Here is a 19,715-nt window from a genome sequence, read left to right as displayed (position 1 = left end):
TTGGTGGATTCTTCCATTTGGGAACTGGAAGACTTCCAACATCTACTAAGACAGCACAATGGCAAAAGAGGCCCTTTAAAGACATTCAGGGCACTAATCTTCTGTATTATACATATTTCCTAAGCACTATATCGAAATGTACAGATTTGTTCTATCTGGCCCAGGAAATCTTGGTTCATTCTTTTATACTGCCATGAAACCTTTTTTCATCCTAATGAACAAATTCTAATACTATGTAGCACTTTAATTGTATTGCCAATTTTCTCATCATGTGATATTCCCTTGGCACAGTCTTAACACTGATGTACTTTAACCGTGCCTCATATATAAGCTACACAGAGCATGTGCACTTTTTTAACAGGATATACCTGAATAATGCTCATGGGGAGATGCATGTATAAATCTTTGTGCATCAAAATGAAAATATATCTCTGTATATTTAAAATAAGGTTTGCTGGAGGTTCATTTAAGGTTTGCAAAGAATTCACTCATATATGAGCATTCTAACCATCTGAAGGTCGTAGCAAGTGAAATGTTTTTCAAATGCCCTTACTGTGGCGAATGACTGGAATAGATAGTTCACATTTGTTGCTGCCCTGCCCCCCACCTACCCAAGACCACTTAAAAATGAAATGCTTGGTTTTAAGGCCATTTCCCACTATTAAAAAATAAATAAACCTTGTGAAAGAAAAATTATGAACAGCTGCCAAGTATGTATAAGTTCAAAAGTTTTTCTATTGCCTGAAATAGAGATGCAAGAAATTACATTAAAGTTTTAAACAGAAACAGAAGTTTTCAGACAATGTAGATCAAAATCTATTAGAGATAAAATTGTTTTGACAAAAACTGTGTAAATACAATGCCACTGGCTGCAAGCCTATTATTGAATGCAAGTGGAAAATGAGAATAGCACTCCTGAAGGGGCATTGCTAAAGTGACACAAAATAAACACAAGCATTTCGGAATAATTTTTCACATTAATTATGTTCTCTTATCGTAGATGTATAACTAGCCAAGTATAACAGCAATAACAAGATAGCACTGAAGCTATTTTACAAACAGGAAGAAGCAAATAAAATAATACTGATATGCTAGTTATTAGATTACTAGCCTTTTATCTTGTGAAATAGCTTCCCCGAACAGAAAGACTATATTAATCATTTCTGTTCCTCCAAGTAAATGATATTGCATTTCTGGAAAAAAAAAATAACGTTAACAGCCTCTTCCCTTAAAGATACCTTCATTTATTTGCTGATTTGCCATCTTTGAGTCTCTAGTTACTAAGAACATTTTCAAAGGAAATACTTATAGCGTAAAGACACTGACTGGTTTGGGTTTATTTGTTTCTTTCTTTCTCTAGATTAAAATGCAGTCTGCAAGGAGCACAATTCCCCCTGTTTCTTACATGGAAGCTTTATACCCTGAAGCCCTTACAATAAAATTTATAAATTTATTAAGAAAGGAAACACCCACAAATTTGATCATTTGTTCCCTAATAAGCTACCCTTTTTTCCTCTAACTCCAAATGATGCTCTCTGTTGCTTCTTGTTATGTGGAGCACAGGGGACTTGCTGCTGGCAACCAGTCCATGATGTGTTCTACCATAGCTGCCTCTAGAAAAAAAAAAAAACCTCCTTTACTCTCAAGCCAAGGCCAACGCTGGAGTCCAGTAGACTTAGTGCTGTTCCTCCAATGACCACTTAAAAGACACTGGTATGTCTTCTTTCTCTGTACCTGGAATCCAGGCGTTCTGATTTCTTTTTCTTTATATACATTGTACATTCTACTTTTTCCATGTACATAATTTGTTTACTTTTGTGGCAGTTCCCCTACCTTCTGTACACTAAGTATAGCAAATGTAATCAAATTCATAACTGATTACTTGGGGCCAGAGCAGGTGAGGATGAGGATGGTTTTCTTTATTTAGTTCCCAGACCTTTACAGCAAAGAAGAACACAAGAACTTTCCAAGGAGTGGGGATAATCGTTTCTTTCACATTAAAAATTGTGAGCACCTTGACAAAATCTGGTGAGTCACTGAGTAGTCAACCTAATGGCAGTGTTCCTGATAACATGACACCAAAGGCCGTCACAGAAAAATTCTACCAGCCAACACCTCTTTGCAACTTCATACAGCAAGCTTTTGTTTCTACCGTTTTGTTTACATTTTTTGATGGGCACCTTTTGTTTCTACACATATGTAACAGAGCTGCAGGACCAATGATACAGTCTTTGGAGGTAGAATTTCTAGACCATTTTAAAGACATGTTTATTGAAATTTCATAAGGTTTAGAATATTGAATTCCTTGAGGGACAGTAGGATATTTAAAAATGTTAGCAGCAGGAGCATCAATCAAATAGGCCTCATCTTTAGTGGTAATGTGGGCAGAAGTGAGAACGGGACGGCAAAGTCACTAAGTAAGATGTACTGAGCAACTGACTTATTACATTACTAGCATACTTGTAAAAAAAATGAAAATAATAAAACTAAAACAAAGAACATGTGTTTTATGTAAATGTTACAAAATAATTTATTCTCTTCTGCTTAGATTTGCTGTGAGGTGAGTAACACAGATACGCAAAAGTGAAGATTAGAAAGCCATGGATCCCAAAGAGGGGTAAGAGAACTCAGTCCTCTGTAGGGCCTAAATCAAAGCTCCGGAGTGATTTTAAACTGTCTTTAAAGTGATTTAATATAGTGAGTTGAAATACATTACATTAGATATAATTAGACCTAGACAGGAAAGGTGGTTCTGGGAAGCTAATGAAATATCATTAAGGTTGAATACAAGGTTGCTGATTAGGATAAAGCTAATCCTGATTAGGATAAACAAGATAGGAGCTAGAGATCTTATTTTTCTTCTTATTTATTTATTTTATGACTGAGAAAGAGGTGTGCTACCTTGCCTTTAGCAGAAAGAAAAAATGCACATTCTGTTAAAATGTTCTATCACAATAATGCTTGGTTTTGTCATAGTTTTTGAAAGGTATTTGCCTTGAGAAATGTGTCTATTAGGGTAAAAGCTATCAACAAAATTAGACTTGGCCTGTTTCTGCCTTTACAGCAATGGAGAACTGAAAAGTCCCTGCTGTCTAGTTGCTCCCTCCCTGCCTCCCGTTGTTCCACACCGACCCCCCTCCTTACTTTTGCTTCATCACAAAGGTCCTTCTCTGGTTTTAGAATCACCAGCGCTGTCCCATCACCAAAAGGTCCTTAGTTCTCCCTCAAGCCCCACTCCACGGAAAGCCTCGGCCTTGCCTGATGCTTTGTTCACCTTTGGCCAATCTCCCTGAGTAGCTCAAATCCATCACAGTCTGGACTGCTCCCTTGAATCTTTCAGAGGTGTAATTTTATTTTACTTGTGAAATTGTTTGACTATGTTCTATCTTCTTTGGGCTTTTGTGTAGGCAAATTGTGTCTGGCTTTGCTTACAGTTACTTTCCCCCAAAGTGTACTGTGTGGTTTGTAGCATATGGAAGCCGCTCAGTAAACCTTTCACAATTTACGGAATGGATGAACAAACACTACGACTTTCACGTTTTGCTTGTGATGGTTGGTGCTGTACAGATGTGATCATTAGTTCTAGTCCTGAGAGAGATGGAGGTGGCTACAACATCCTCTCCATAAAACTTTGATGTGTACCTAAAAACTCCAACAGTAAATGTGCTTCCTCTTTAAGGACATGCATCAGCGATAACCTACAAATTGTAAGTTCAGATGTAAGTTCGCCTAGCCATCTCAGGGTTTATTTTTAAGTATTAAGGAATCATAACATTAAACTTAGCCATTTACCAGGAATAGTGCATATGGATGGAAACAAACAAAAGTATATCTTAGTGTACAAAGTCAACTAGATCTCAAAATTTAGGGAGTGCTACTGAAATACTGGAACCAGAGGTCCTATGAGGACATGTAAGTTTACAAAGCTTTTCATATTAGGCCATCACTCTTTCCTTTACACTGCCGTACGGTAGCATTTTGTAGGAACCAGGCCGGACTGAGCTGCCTGCCCGTCTTGCTGTTTCATGTCCTGTTTCTAGCAGCTTCCGGGTTGGTTAGCTAGTCATGTTTACTGCCCTGAGAACGTAACCCCTCCCCTCCTTGGGACTTTTCCCTCCTGTGCACAACCACGTCTTAAGGGATTTCACTTGCAAGTGGCATTCCTGATTTGCTGCCTATAGAAATGCTCTTTGGACACTGAATACAAGCTGCCACTGCTGCTTCTTTCTTAGCACGAAGGACCCACTGTTTGTGTGTGTGTGTGTGTGTGTGTGTGTGTGTGTGTGTGTGTGTGTGTGTTAAATCCGCAGTCCTTTGCCCTTGACTAGGTACCACGGTGGTGCAGGCGCCACAGCATTTCTTCTCTAATTTTAGCCCATGTTTTCCTGTGGCACTATAACTACAATTACACATAATTTCATCTATTTTTTATATAAAACAATATTAGGGATACAAGACCAGTTCTGTTCATTATATACCCCACCAATGACCAAACAAAATGCTCTGTTAGCTCAAAATTTGCTGTGCTTTAGTCAGGAAGAAGAAAAATAAGTACCAAAGAGAGACAGTAGAAAGAGAAAACCGGAATGGATGTAAAATGTGGTCTCCTTGTCTGTGATGCCACTTTGTCTGAGGCAGGCCACTCTAGGATTTGCATCATTCGCTTCTGAAAAACAGATCTTTAAGGCTGCATCTCAACCTCTCTCTCCCTCTGTCTCTCTCTCTGATCCCCTTTCTTCCTCCCTCTCTAATGATCTGCCTGAAGTGTTGATAATATACAATGAAGTGGATGACATGTTAGATGTAAGACATAAAATAAATAATTGAAAATCTAGCCCATCAGGCCACAAACAGGTGATGCTCTCCAGTGTCCTTGCCAGTGCCAGGCTGGAGGTCTGAGGCCTGTTTAACTACAGTTCTTATCCTTGCTGTCCATCACTACTCCACAGACAGAGCCCTGGCCTGAAACTGTAACACACACACACACACACACACACACCAGCAGAAACCATCATGTACACGGTCGAGTCACTCTGATCCTATTGACTTTTCCTAACTTAAGAATGCACCCTCAAGACCCATCCTGAACCTGTGTGGCTTGTTGTTCTTGGAGATTTCCCCCACTCATTAGCTGAGGGTCATGACACTTGGCTCATGACCTTTGTCCCTCCCACTCCACACACGTTCCCTCCTTTAGGTCATTCCAGTGTATGGGAGGTTGCCTCTCCACACCCCAACCCCCTGACTTCCTCAGTTTTAGTGCACTCTACCATTCTGTAACCCAGTTATGTCCAATCTTGCCATATTTAGGATGTAAATGTAAATGCCCATGCTCCACTCCCTAACCACAAATTGACAATGACTTTCCAAGAGTTTGTGTTCTCTCTCTTTCCTCTGCTTCTCCTCCTCTTTCTCCCCACTCCATCCCCAGTCTCTTCTGATTTTCAGTGAATTTATTCTTTCTAGATACACTACTTTTAACCCATCTCCAGTTCATACCTACAGTTGCCCATCATCACGGTTCTTCCCACCAGTTCTGACTGCTGCTGAGACAGTCAATATGCCACATATGCCAGTGTAAGTGCTTTACACGCAATCCCCACAATGCCATGGAGCATGTACTATTATTCTCACTGACAGAGCCACTCTCTCCTTTATCTCACTGCCAGGCCATGAGGCTCCACATCTTACAGTTTTCTATTGCTGTGTTCTGTGTTTTCCATACATTTCCCTTCTATTAGACCAGGTGTGGGCACACGCCTCTAATCCCAGCACTCCAGGAGGCAGAGGCAGAAGGATCTCAGGAAGTCAAGGCCAGCCTGGTCTACAGAGTGAGTTCCAGGACAGCCAGGGCCACACAGAGAAACTGTCTTGAAAACCAAGACAACAAATAGATACACAAATAAAAGCCCATCTCTCCTCTATTGTCAGAGACTTTCTGAGCTGCATAGCTGGTTACGTTCTGTTTAAATACTGACAGAAGCAGGGGTGCCCAATGATTGTCAGAGTAGAGCTCGGCCATCACACTTATCTCCAGTCTGTTCATAGTTTTCTCCTTTCTCGCCTCCTGACCACTGCTTAGGCATTTTCTCCTTTCTCTACACTTCAGCACAACCACATGTTGCTGTTAATGGTTTTACTCTGTAGAGATGGACTATTTTAATTCATTCTTCAAAACTCAGTTGTATCCTGTGCTGGCCAGAAAGCCATCATGATCCCCGTATGGACACCCTCTTCCACCTTGTGACGCCTAACGTCGAACTCCTAGCACTGAGGCCTGTGTCACTCAATAGTGCGCTCATGAAAAAGGCTAACAGGACGGCAGTTTCCCTCACTCTGGTCAGTGTCACACATGACACTTGTTAGTAGATAGGAGTGCAGATACTTACTTCTCAGTCTTTTTCTAGTTCTGTCATAATCCGAACTTAGGAATCAAAATTGGCCATACATCTAAAGAAACCTCATTACACAATCTTTCGAGTATAGCAACCTGTGTTCTGATAGGCTAACATTTCTGACGAAGACTCTGTCCATAAATACAGAATAACACCGATACCATTTGTCTGTTTTGATGGGCAAGTTGTTTGAGTCTCAATAACTATGTCAGCTGTGTTAGATATCTCTGCTCATATACCACTTGCTGTGTTTCAAGTGGTATATTCAAGTCTTCCATCTTTAAAGATACACGGATTATTTGTCCAACAGACACTGGCACTCTCTTACATCAAATAACTTAAATGATAAGTGGGAAACATTGCTGGGCACAATGTGAAATCCTTACAAAAACAACTCAGGAAGAAAAACGCTCTTTGTGTGAACTGCATGTATGTCACTGAGCTTAGTGCCAGATTCCACCTCTGTAGAGGACTGTCCAACTCAAAGCAATGTGTAGACTATATGTCACTGCATTGCTCTCACCAAAGCTAAATAGGCATGGTATCATGATACTCCATTCTTTAAAATACTACCTTCTTCTATTATTTGGGTTTACATATGTATTCCTACAATCTTCACATACCACACAGACCTTCTAAAATTAGTATTTATACTTGATAGTTAACTTTTTACATTCTTCACTTGTGTTTAGAAAAGTATGCCCATGGAATATTGTAATTTTTCAATAAAAATATTTGACATTCCTCCCCACCACTTACACTAGCAATACCAAGGAGATATGCCTTGTCTGTTCTTACTAGTGCTTTTCAATATGATTTTGTCTACTTCATTCATCTAATCTAGCTTTAACCTAGCTCCCAGCTCCAAGAAGGCTGCCACAGCCAGAGATAAATTAATCATACCTGTCCGGGTAGTGCTTTCTAAAATTACTTTCAATTTAATAATTACAGGTGGACTGGTGACATATGAAGCTTTTTTTATTTTAAGTGAATGATACAAGCTCAAATAGATAGTAAGACAACCATATAGAGCCCTAGGTATTTGTTTTGCACATAATTCATATATGCATTAATGCCCAAAGCAAGCAGTTTTACTTTGGCTATGACTTACACAGCAAACTTCCTCTAATTCCTAGCTCTTCACAGTTGCACAAAATTGGCAAACTGCTCTCCCATGCCCCCATCCTCACTAAAATAAATTGACTCCCAGAGTTTCCTGGAAAGGCTATAACTTCATTTTCCAGTCTGAAAACAATTAATAAAGTACTCAGCAGTGAGTCTCAAATAATACAAGGCAACTTGACCTTGGCAGGACACACACTTCATTTAACTAGCAATGATATTCCCTTTTGAGTTTCTCCTTATTAAAGCCAGCAATAATGTGATCATTCAAGCCTTATGCCAAAAACTAAACTCAGTACCTGGGCCTCACTTCTTTAACTCCTAAATGATTCGTGTTTGGAGTGCATTTACAAAGAAAACCAGGAGCTCCTGAGCTGGCTTCGTTTTAAGAGCATTTAGTATTCTTGCACAGCACCTGGGTGTGGTTCCCAACATCCACATCAAGCGGCTCACAACCTCCTCTAACTCCAGTTTCAGGGCATCCAACACCTTCTAGGCCTTTCACGTACCTGCACATATTCACTACACCTAAACTCATGTAGACACACACACACACACACACACACACACACACACACATATATATATATATACTTGAATGATTAATCCATAAAAATTAGATGACAGTTAACTATTTCCAGAATGGTATATAGCTAAGATTCTGTTAGAAAAAAATCACTCATAGACCGAGGGGAGGGGAACAGGGTGAAAAAGGGGGAGGGAGGAACAGGAGGAGACAAGTAAGGGGATAACAATTTAGATGTAATCTGAATAAATTAATAATAAAAAAGTTTAAAATAAATAAATATACAAAAAAATCACAGTCATTTTATGCAAAAATTATCTCCCCAAAGTAATAACCACAACAGATAAATTACAATCTGTCAAGTAGATTAGAAGCCATGATGCTACTAGCCTATAGAAAGACATAGAGGATGTTCCATTCACTAAAACATTGTTCAATTTCTAAAACATTAGGAACAGGAACAAGTGCCTGGTACATAAGATGAAATAATGAACATCTTTTTTTAATGTAGGGGAAGATATAATAGAGAAAGTGGGGTTTGAACTCAGACTTGACATTTATTTAAGACAGTGAACACCAAGACCAGCCAACACAGAGGTCTTTCCTATGCAATCCATCCCCTGTCAACACTGCCATGCCGGTGTTAGTGTTGTACCTTGTGAACTGGCCACTCATGTTCCCCACTTTGCTGATAAGGAACTCAGCTTGAGTGGCTTCTCCAAGTTGACTCAGCCAAGTCTATGGTAAATCTCGGGGTTTAATAGCTGTTTGAGTCCAGAAGCTAATTTTAACCACAACATTTTACTAGCAAATTATTCTTTTAGGGTTTGTAACACAGAAAGGGGACTTGCCCACCTCTTGTTAGAGGCTGAGTAGGACAGACAGACATACAGTTAGAGTACAGACTGCATTGGAAGCACAACATTTTCAAAATTGAAATAAAACACAGTGGAAGACGTAGGGGCATGAGAGCAATGCTGGAGGAAGATTTAGATCCGAGGAGACATACAGAAGTCAAGAATAGCTTGATTAGTTTAGAAAAACACTTCTTAAGTTTCGGCCACTTATACGCATGGTAAGGGCTGCTGCAGTAACTGATAAAACCAATTGTTTGCTCATTGGTTGGGCTGCGTGCCTGGTAAGGATGGTTGGGAGTGAGCTATAGGTTGTCTCTGTCCGCTGTTTCCTCTTGGATTCAGGCTGAAGGATCAGCCTCCTTTGGACATGCTGTTCTTAAGGCATAAACAAAAGATTCAGAAGACAAACTATGCCTCTTAAGGCCTCTGCTTACCTGTCATTATGCAAAGAAAATCACCAACTGTGCTGACAGTGCAAGGGGCATCCTCCTCCCTGGGAGGCCTGCAAGCCACTGCCACAGGTGGGGAATATAATCTTTTTACAGGAAAGGGGAATGAATCATGGGAACAGTAATGTGATCCACCAGCGAAAGCCTGTGCTCTTTGCAGATGCTGTCATTTCACATTAAAGCAGCTGAGTGAAATGAGTACATTTCACAGGGGAGGCGGGTCTCTTGTTCTCCCCACAGAGAACACCGCTGTTCTGTTTCCACATGTTCCATGTACAGGCACATGTAATGTGTCCATACATGATTTTATTGTGTTGGGTTTAAAATTTGTCAAAGACTGAAATGTAAATCAGAGACAACCTGAAAACGTTGGGGGAGAAAGCACAGATGCTTTATACACAGTCTCCCACAGTCCAGATGACGTTACATTAGGAGAATGTAGACTCAGAAGACAGCGAACACGCGTTCTCACTTTGCTGTTTTCTGTCCAAGGAGACACCATGTTTAGGATAATTTGACACTCCAACTCTTTGACACTGTTGATCCAGTAATTCTGGTCTCTTGTGAAATGCATTTGATAAAAATGAGTGAGAACTAATGCAACTGCATTTTACTGCTAATACATCATCTCAAAAATACAAATGGGCAAATCAAATGAGCAGTGTGATGTGTTGCTAGGACATCATGTCCAAGCCCTTCACTGACTTCTCTACAAGGCAAGTCTGAATACTCTTTATGCTATCTGCCTCTCTCCTTGCTTCAGTCTCCTGCCTCCACGCATCATTTATGACTCCCAAGACCTTTCCAATAGGTTCTTCTTCTGGGTCCAAAGCCTTACCTGTTGATCCCCTTCCCTGTTCCTGATCAAGCTCTCGCCTTGGATTGTTAGCCATATTGTAGATGTGCATATGAAACTTGACAACATATTGGGACATGTGACAAACATAAGATATTTCATATGTAGTTGCATAATAAATGAAGAGGCAGACCATTCCATCAGGTAAGACCATTCTGTGTAGCCTTTTTTTAAAATTAAGAAATCCAATAAATGTTATTTGATGTTTATCAGAACAAGCAAGAAAAGGTTGGTTCATAGACAAAAAAAATCCCCATTAGTATTATTGCTTCCTGCTCTCCATGATTATTTTTGTCAATTTAAGGCATATGTGCATATACGCATATGATCAGGGTCACCCCATTGACTTCTCTCATTCCCTTCCACATCATTGGTCCCCTTGTTTTTCCTCATCATTTTACAAAGGTTTATTACACAAGATTAGAGGAGTAAACTTAATGCTAAAAATTCTACCTGAGGAAAAGAAATTTGTCTGTCATTTTCTTTTTGAGAGAGAACACATGATTATTTATTCTTTCTGTCTATCATTTCCTAAATTGCTTTCTTATAAATACAGAAGAACATTATTAAGCTGTCATCACGAGTATTTAAGAGCTTCCTTTGTCCTATAATGATCTACCACATGTAAATCATGCTCAGAGGAGACCACCGGAGCTCACAGCAGAGCTCTGTCCACCGCATATTGTATTAACTTTCTAAAAATCTTAGCCTACACATTTTGAGTCATTTTAAACATCTCACTTATGTGCCAGCTTCGATAGCTTGTTCTGAGGTTGCTTTTGGCAGAGGAACTCAAACGATTTACACCTGGTGTAAGATGGAGGGCTAAGTCCAGTGACAGCGACATACTAGGCGGCGGGTTCACAAACCCATCTTCTTACGTTGCCATTGCTACTCTGGATCAATAAACCTATTTACCTTAGTCTTGTAAAAACTACACAATGGTAATGTATAGTGCTTATTAACTCCATTTTGCTATATTTGGGGAAAACCTATTTACAAGCTAACAAGACTTAATCTTTAAAAATATATTGCCAATTATAAAATTCAATCACAGAAGATCATTAAACTACCCAAGAAGGCATTCTGAAAAGGAGGAAATTGGTAAATTAAAAAAAAACCTGTCATTAGAATATCATCTATTCTTTAGTTTGTTTGCATAGTTTGGTAGTCTTAATCCTGTAGCAAATATAAGGTGCTAAAGGAAAGTTTTCCTAAAAATAACAATAAACAAAAGATTATTTCAAGAACAATGTGAGACTTTAGTAAAAGAAACATAAGAATAAATCTTTCAAAACAGGAAAATATTCTTTTTGAAAAATTAGATGTAGAAGAATATATCATTGAAAATGATTTATTTTTATTTAACATGTATGTTTTCCCAGTATGTATATAAGTGCACCATATGGGTTCAGTGCCCACAGAAGACAGAAGAGGGCACTGGATCCCTGGAACTGGAGTTATAGACAGTTGTGGGCCGCCATGTCAGTGCTAGAAACTGAACCCTGGTCTTCTATAAGAACAGACATTTTAACTGCTGAGTTATCTCCCCAGTCCACAAGGCATATTCCTTAATAGGAAATATTAAACATAAATTGTGTTGATTTGATTCAAATCTATAATCTTTGAATTTTTAAAAATGTGCTTCAGACTCCACAAGTTCCTCTCGGCCCTGGCTAGTTGGCTCTGTTGGCCTTCTTGTGAATCTCTTGTCACCTCCAGGTCCTTTTCTTCTTCCCATCACTTTTCCACAAAATTCCCTATGCTTTACCCGGTATTTGGCTGTGAGTCTCAGCATCTGTTTCCAACTGCTGCTGGGTGGAGCGTCTCAGAGGACCACTCTGCTAGCCTCCTGTCTGTAAGCTTAGCAGAGCATCATTAATAGTGTCTGGGGTTGGCTCTCTTCCAGGGGAAGGGGATGTGCTCAGTCCTGATGCGACCTGATGAATTGGGGTGGGTGGGTAGGGAGCTCCCCTTTTCTGAGCAATAGGGGAGGAGGTAAGGAGAAGAAAGGGGGAGGGATGGAGGTTGGACTGGGAATAGAGGCAGGAATGGGCTATGACCAGGATATAAAGTGAATAAATAAATAAATAGAAATAAGACTAGAATGATGTATTACACATTGGAACACCATGCATCTTTGTCACTCAGTGGTAAGGCCACTCTACTTTGTTTATTTCATAACTGGGGATTGAACCCGGGGTCTCCCACATGCTAAGCAAGCACTCTACCATTGAGCCTCAATCTACTTTTTAAAATCATTTCATAGACTTTCCATACTGCCTTCTGTGAACATCTATTATTCTTAATACCAAATTGAAAAAAAATCATTTTACAACCTGACAAGAATTAACCAACTCTTTTGTACCAGAAAAAGGATTCATTGTTAAGCAGATCTGCACGTGCTGTGTAGATGGACTTATCATCCTCTTTAGACTTCAAGGAATACTGAGGACTTGGATATCAGGTAATAATTTGACATCTGTGGGAAGTATTGCTTGTTTCTGGGTCCTAGCCTGTGACAGCTTCAATAGGAGTCTTCTCTCTGGTATAAAAGGACCTTGCCATTTCCCCCTACACTGCTGCAAAAATTATTACAAAAATGTCTTAGAAAACAAAATCAATAGTGATGCCCAACTCCATTGCATTAAAGATTTTTCATCAAATTCTACAAGTAATATATTATATTGCCTTGTCTCACAGTAGCAACAGGAGCTGATTTCCATTAGACTGTCCTCAGATCTGAAAGACGATCATTCATTTTCTAAATACAAACAATACGGTGAGGTGTGTACACTCTAATCTGGAACTTTATTTCTAATTTCAGTTTTTAAATGGCTGGGAGTAAGTTTGTTGGGCTTATGAAGCAAAATCTTCTTGAAGCCTACATTTAAAATGAAATGAGAAACCTGGTCTCAAGAAATGAAAAGGAAATGAGATCTTCATTTAAAAATTTTGCACATTAAATTGTGTCAAGCCTTATATAATGGGGATAGGAAAAGGTAGTTGATGTCTATGTGGCTTACATACAGGAATAGAACATAATAAAAAATATGTTTCCTGAGATCACAGGAAAGTCGTCACATGAACCTAGCTATTAGGAAACACTTTTTCTCTCTAATGCCAAGTTATTACTCAATGGATCGTGGCAAAGAATTGCCATTCTTTTTTAATGACATAATTTCAAGTCACATTGAAGTACTTGCTGATTTGTGTTTAGAAATCTGGGCTGTAGCCCTTCTGCCTCTCTGCTACATGTATGTGTACATGCAATCCGTTGCATTGGAAGACATAGCTCTTGTATGCTCAGGATCCTGGGGGAAACAAAGCTACAATCACCTCCCAAAAGAGGCCCACTAACAGTGGGCCATAGAGAGAGAGAGAAAGGCAGGAAAATAGTTTGTGCACTCTTTGACAGGCTCCTAGGGGTTGCTCTCTCTTCTTGTGGAGTTGGAAGAGAAGAAGAGAAGAAAGAGAAAAAAGAGGAGAGATGCTTCATTGTGAAGACACAGCTGCTGCATCCAAACTTTGCCATTAACGTAGGGCCATCTGTCTCAACACAAAAGAACCTCCTCTTCTTATACTCCTTTCCCCTGTGTTTCCACGGTCCAGGTTAAAATGATTTCCTGGAATCATTCACACAGCCCTAATCTAGTAGAAGACCTCCGAACAGTTTGTGCCTACTAACGGCTCTGTGGAGACCCTTGGAATTTTAATAAAGACCCATCAACCTATCAGAAGAACATGGAATTTTATGTTCATTACTTCCTGGTACCGACTGTAGAATTTGCATGGTTACACCTCAATTAAATGTTGAATTGAAGTTAATGTCATTTAAATAAAGAATTCAATAAAAAGTTGAGGTTCTATTTTTAATAGCATCTGTCCCCTTTAATGACCGCTATGGTCATTACAGCCAGGTAACTGACCGACATAACCCTTTCCTCATGGAGGAGCCTGGCAACACAGTTATTTAGCAGTGGTGAGCCCTGGGTGAGAGGCTATTGTGTAACCAGGTACCTTTTATTTCCCATTCTGGTACCTCCATTATTCATATATACATATGTATGTGTATATATATATATATATATATATATATATATATATATATGTGTGTGTGTGTGTGTGTGTGTGTGTGTGTGTGTGTGTGTGTATGTATGTATATAAATGCTGCTATAATCTACCCTCACCACTTCTCTTTGTACTTTTAAGTTCATCATATAATTGGCCGAGTCTCTAGATAAAAATGGCATAAATTAGCTAAATCTACTATTTTAAGCACAGAATTCTGTCTACTAAATACCTTAATCTCTATCATTCCTGAATCTCCTAATGGAGGATGGAGCAAAGGTCGCCGTCACAGGGACATGCATGTGGAGCTCTACGCAGGGAAAGCGAGAAACAGAGAGAAGGTTGTGACCCTGACACCCAGTCTTTAAGAACCTCAGTCCCTGCTTCCCTTCTTGGAGAATGGCCCTGACGGAGTCTGGCCAAAGAAGAAAGCGGAGGACCACTAATGCAGCTTGACGAGAAAATGTCCAGGTAGGCTCAGCTCTGAAAACACTGAAAAGTTCTAGTTCCATAACGTAGGTTATTGTAGGAGTGCTGTGGAAAGAAAAGGAGTGATTTCTTCAAGATGGTTAGCACCCTTTTATAGAGTTGTCTATTGAATATACAGCTGGCTGAAGTAAGAACACTTCAGAAGTTTTGTATATTAATGAGTGGAGTCAGGTGAGTAAAAATTAACTCAAATGTTGGTGGAAACTCAGGCCCAGTGACTACAAGGACGAGAGCAGAAATAGGGCTATGCCAAATGATGCCAGTGACTACAAGGATGAGAGCAGAAATAGGGCTACGCCAAATGATGCCACTTCCATTGTTACATAAAGCCGCTCTCCACCTAACCTGGAAAGCAAGGCAAGTTAGAGGTGCACCTTGCTTTATACTAGGCTCTCTACTCAGTGCCCGCGTGTTTCTGTGCACTTTACATTAAAGTCAAGGCCAAGAGGAGCAATTAAGGCAGCCCCTGAACAACCCTGGCAAGCTGTCTGAGGTGTCTTCCCATGACTGAAAAGATGCCTAACTTATGTCTTTCCAAGAGATGCCAGGCAGGAAAAGCAAGGGTGTATGTTTCAGGCGATGTGACCTTGGTCTGACCACATGTGAGATTTCCATGAACCAAAAAAAGAAGTTGTCAACCAAACATTTTTGTCATACAGAAAGAATGTAGCAAGAAGGCTTTTTTTTTTATTTGTATAAAATATATTGTTCTTCCAGGCTGCAGTGAAATAGTTTCTATTTAATTGCACAGAAACCCTAAGAAGGTTACAGCAGTGAAACATTAAAATTCTAAGGGCAACTAATAACATTAAAACTTTATAGCCCCAGATAGAATAATTTAGACAAAAACAACATGAACATATGTTTTGTGTAATAATAACAAACATTTATAGCTGTCAAGAGAGAAAAACACAGGTTTATGCACACCTTAATGGTGTGCATGGGTGAGCATGAGTATATTTAAAACATAATATATTACAAAAATGACAGCAGGCATGGCTCTTCTGGGTACTATGTTAAATCAATGAATAAATTACCAAAAGTGAGCTGTGGCTGTTTGGATGTGTAATTGAGCTTAACGTGTGTAGTGTTATTTCAAAAGAAACCGTTCAAGGAGTCCCAGCTCCAATCCACTCCGCATCTATCCCAGGCAGTTTACAAATAGCAACAAATGAAACCCTCTCACAGTGGGAAGGAAGTTTAGTTACACGCATTACTTAAATTGAGGGAAAGTTAATTTTAATATGCTTTGCAGGAATTGAAAACAAACATAGCAAATTGCTTATATTCGCCAAACTGGAAATTGAAATGATAATATTTGAATTTATTTTAATTATTCACTGTATGATTCACAAAATCACTAGAAATTATGTCTTACTTTACGCAAATACATATACAAACCCTTCATAAATATATAGGTTTATTATTCTACTTTTTTAATTAAACCATTGAAATGCCACACTTTTTAAAAAATAATTATTAGGACTACAGGATATGAAATAAATTTCAAGCTTGTTTGTGCCAACAAGTTAATAGCAATTGGTAATAACTGTGCTGTAGATGAAGCCATTAATGTGAATTTTAGGATAAAAATAACTTCTTGTAACTTGCTTCATAATTATAAGGCTGTTTGTCTTACTTAGCACTCCACCACAGTTTTATGGAACTGGAACTCTGGTATGATATTTTTATTGTCCTAGGCCTATTTTTTTTTCCTGGCCTTAATTGTCTCATATTTTTCTATATTACGAAAATCCATGATTGTTTTACATCGGAACTCTGAATCAAATTTCATCAGAATTAAGGCCCACATCTTCTAAATTATGGGTCTCCCCAGATAGCCAAAAGACCCACTCAACAAGTGTAATTCCTGGTGAAGGGGGCTGCAACTTCGAGCAGCTTAAAATGCTGTGCTGGGCTTAGGAAGAAACCGTGCTGACTCCTTATCTTCTATTTCTTTACTGTTAGTGAGGGCATTATATGACAGCAGACCAGGATGCAGGAATATGTCATATGCTCCATAAAAGGAGACTATTCTTCCTGAACAGCATATTTTTATCTGTCTTCTTAGCCCTATGCTTTGTTCTCATTTGTGGGCACCTAACACTAGTTAGCATCCTCCAACGCTGTGTGTAAACGAGCAGGGCCCCGGACTCACCAACCCCACAGCTTGCTTTTCTTCCTGTACTTGTAGAATGGCTTCTTACTGGCATTACGAGTAACAAAATTAAGTTTGCATTTACCAAGATCTTTTTATCCGGAATAAAAATTCGGTTAAATAAGAAGTCATTCCTCGGCAGTTTTAGCACCGTGTTAACTCATTTGGTCACTGTTAATTCACTTTTCAACTCTACTCTCTCCTCTCCAAATTGTGCACAAACTAACCGGCTTATTGACTCTGCCCGACACAGATCCCCGAGGGCGTGTGTGCTCTTATGAGCAGATGATGATTAACACAGCCGCAGCAGTGAGATGCAGACAGACAAGGAAGCCCACATACTGCTCAGCGTTTCTTAGGAGATCAAGGTGAGGAACTCTGCTTTACCCCAAGAGTGTAAGGCTCTAGCCAGAGACACTGACATAGATGAACCTACTTAGAATAAAAGCTTTCTTCTTTCAATATCTGTGAGTCTTCTATGTCTGCAACGCGGGTCAGGCTTCTCTGTCTCTGGAGATTGACCCCACAGAGGCATCACTGGTTGTTAAGCAAAAAGTGTCAAAGACAGGAAGAAAGAATTTACTGAGGCATCCTCAGCCCAGACCATGAGAGCCTGAGCCGTTCTCTGACAACACTTATTTTAAGGGAACCATTTTCCTGTCCCTGATTTAAGCTGAGCCCGATGGAGTGAGGAGTGTGGAGGTAGAGACGTAGACAGTAGTGAGGGATCAGCGCCTGAGCCAGTGTTAAATCAACCAGCCAAGAGGCGTAGTTCAGGTGTTACACTCTGAATGACACAGCCAGTGAGAATAAATGACTCACAGAGTGTTTATTGTAAGCCTCTACATTCCTGTTAATAAAATCTTAACATCGGCAACCCTTAACAAGGTGCCGTCACCATAAATTCCTAATAACCACGTTAACAATGAACGTTCAACTTAGATCTATCTATAATCTCTTAAATCTCTAGAACAAGACACCTTAAGATTTCTTCTGAAGCTTAAAAGAATGGCAGTGCCAGCCACTGAACCTATGAGATCTATATACCCGTATTTTTGCCCTGAAGAAGGAATCCCAAAATTCACAGACTGGTGCGTAAAAGGCACGGCCTGTTCTGGGACTGGTATTCCCACATACAACTGTCACTACTGTGACTACCACTTGCACCACTGAAACTCAAGGTATCTGGTTCCGTGTATTGGTTGTTTAATGTATCTCTCCATGATCTGCTTCTTGTTTTCTTCCCCATATGCTTTCCTTCTGCATCCTGTTTCAGAGCTGCCTTTACTTCAGCTGTCCCTTTCGCTGTCATCTCTAACTTTCCCCTGACGCTATGATGCTCCACTCACTCACTCACGACCCACTCAAAGCCCAGAACCTTCCCTCAACTGCCCCAGCAGCACTGCATGACACCGTGGAGGCAGACTCCAAGGTTGGCAGTAACTATAGGAGCTTACTAATAGAATATCTCTGAATTCGTCGGTTAACTTTTGCATGATCGCCTCAGGGAGGGGAGGAGGAGAGGGAACATCATCATTTGTCACGTGCACATGGTAACACAGGTAAAGAACAGATTTCCTGACATGCCTGGGTCAGCACATTCCATCTGACTTGTGTCTTGAGGAGATAGAAACTTGCTCTTAGCACACCATTGGCTAGCTCTGGAAGTCTGTCCTATCATTTTTAGTCTTGAAATTGGTTCTTCCTCAATGAAAATAACTGATATTTAACTTAACCTTTAAGAAAAAAGTGAATTAAATTTGAGGGTATTTTAACCTGTGAAACAAGTCAATAACTATTATTTACTGTATATTTTATTATTGTCTTATGAAATATTAGATTATAAAAATCACCTCTTCCTTCTAATCATAGATATTTAAAGAAACCAATGGCCTATTATGTTCATTAGTTTTTCCTTGTTATGACAAAATCTCTGAACTAACTTGAAGGAAAGACTTATTCTAAGTCCGGATTTCAGAAGTCCAAGATCTACTGGCCCCATCATCTGAAGGCCAAGACAAGTAAGAAGAGCATGGTGGTGGGAAGCATGCCACCCAAGGGAGTCTGCTCAGCTCACTGCAGCCAGAGTGAGGCGGGAGAAAGGCGGCCAGGAGACAGCTATTCCTACTTCCTGACTGTGTCCCCAGCCACGATCTTCCAATAATGCCATCATGTTATGGGTCCACCAAGAAATTAAGCCAAAGGTCTTCCGGATCTCATCATTTCCCCAGAGGCTACCATCTAGAAATCAAGTCCCCTAGCACGATGAGCCAATGAGAGACAGCTCTGACATATTAACATATGGCGTGAGGAGGAACCCTGACCAAACAGTAAGTGCTGGCACTTGTACAATGCTGTGTTCTTCTGCCCACTTTAGGCATTATTATTAAATTTACTGTAACTCTTATATTCTGTTAAGGAAAGAGAATCTTACAGGGGCTCAGAAAACAAAGGATAAACACTAAACAGGACACACTTTATTGAAATTATATAGTTTACTATTCTCTTTTGGAATTCGGTACTAAGTAGTTAAATTTTAAAAAACTAACATTTAAAAGCACACTGATAGTACTAGATATCCACACTGACTATTAATTCATAATTTCTTAGCCCAGCTAACCAGTCAGCTAATTTATAAATAGCTCCACTTAAAATGTTTTTTAAAAACCAGATTTCCAAGTATATGTGTTGTAGGCTGCTTTTTCTTTACTTTGACTGTTTTAAATGTAAAGTTTAGTGTTAGGGAATCTTAAGCACTTAATCTCCAGAGTCTCACAGAACTGGACTCTGCT

General features: G+C 39.6%; 1 protein-coding gene across 1 annotated transcript in view; it reads right to left on the bottom strand.

Moving 5' to 3' along the window:
* Positions 1 to 19,715, bottom strand: part of Akap6 (A-kinase anchoring protein 6) — a 443,673-nt gene that overhangs the window by 163,702 nt on the left and 260,256 nt on the right.

Source organism: Acomys russatus, chromosome 1 (assembly GCF_903995435.1).
Source record: "Acomys russatus chromosome 1, mAcoRus1.1, whole genome shotgun sequence".
NCBI classification, from domain to species: Eukaryota; Metazoa; Chordata; class Mammalia; order Rodentia; family Muridae; genus Acomys; species Acomys russatus.
The sequence above is the reverse complement of the archived record's forward strand: the minus strand, read 5'-3'. Positions and strand labels throughout refer to the sequence as shown.